We start from the raw sequence: 1,450 nt of genomic DNA, 5'->3' as shown, positions 1-1,450 counted from the left end.
AAGGGGGGGGGGGAGAGGGGGTGAAAGTAAAATTAGTGAGCTCTCCACAATCGATCAAAAATGCGGGACGCATCTTCTGATCTTGGGAAATAAATTCCAAAGAACGACAACGACTAGGTTGCCGAACGAAGGGTGCGGAAACCAAGTTACAGAGGTCATAGAAAAGATCGACGCATCCTAGTTCTCAAGGGCTGATATTCGATCGCGCTCGCGCGAGATTAACGAGGCACGAACTGCGACTACGACGAGGACGAATCCCGTGGCCGTTTACACGCTTTATCCGCCATGTCATCGCGTCCTCCGCGTCGCGAGGAGGAACGTTAATATTCCGATAACGCGCGGCGTATACACCATATATCCGGATGTCCCCGCTCTCGACGAGGGAGAGATGAACGCGTCAGAGATAACGGCTTACACGAGATTCGTCCCTGCGGCTTATTATTCTTGCCCGTGGACCCTTCGCTTCACCCCGCTCCGCACGCGCGCCACCCTTTGCCGCGTGAAACGTTTCACGGCTCCCTCGCGTGGACGTTGGATTCACAACGCGTTTCCGGCGTGTCCTCGGAGCTAAAGCTCGTTTTCCATCTCGCGTGACTTTGCGGACGTTACGTTGGTGGTAATCTGCTTGTAGCTCGCGCGCCGAGGTAAGAAAAGATAATTAGAGTTCCTAGGAGATACGCTGAGAAAAAGAAATACTTGAAGATTCATCTGTGAGATAAGTTTATTTCATAGAAATAAGACTTTATATCTCACAAATAAATTTTCAAGTATTTTTCCTCAGTGTGGAGTCTGGTCATTCCTCGAATCTTTTTTCATTGGTTCATTATATTGTAAAGTTATAAAGCAACTCACGTTTTATTTTAAAAAAAGAATTCTGAACACTTTTATTTTACTTTTAGTTTAATAATATTGATTGTAAACTAATCTTCTTTATAGCATTTGTGATAATAAGAACTTCAAACACCAAAGTTTATTATAATCATGATAGAAAATAATGGGAAAAAGTAATTTGGAATACTTGATACTCGCAACATACTCCACGAGTCACTCCATCATTTTGAGGGGCAAATGACCAGATTCTGTCTTCTAAGGACATTAAGGAGAATGATGACGTCGACCAAGTGTTTGCACAATTAGTATTAATAATTCGTTGCGCTCTTGTACGAGGACTTCATTGCTGAAGTGAGACACATGATCAGTTCCTCCAAAGTTAACTTCTACGACTAGTGATTCACTTGTGATTTGTTAATGATTCAGTTTTAGCGAATGCCATGAGACGATTGTTTTAGTAATTTTTTAGTATGTATTATCGCGCGAAAGTATGTCGTTAGCTGAACTAATATTATTTTTAGTTGAAAATGTTTATACAAATACAAAGAAATAAAATCAAAATAAGGTAAAACAAATATACGCTCTGCGTGGAAGAGCAGGCACAGAGGAGACAAGAATA

Source organism: Odontomachus brunneus, unplaced genomic scaffold (assembly GCF_010583005.1).
Source record: "Odontomachus brunneus isolate Ranch 3 - 2012 unplaced genomic scaffold, Obru_v1 Obru_scaffold_023, whole genome shotgun sequence".
Lineage (NCBI taxonomy): Eukaryota > Metazoa > Arthropoda > Insecta > Hymenoptera > Formicidae > Odontomachus > Odontomachus brunneus.
The sequence above is the reverse complement of the archived record's forward strand: the minus strand, read 5'-3'. Positions refer to the sequence as shown.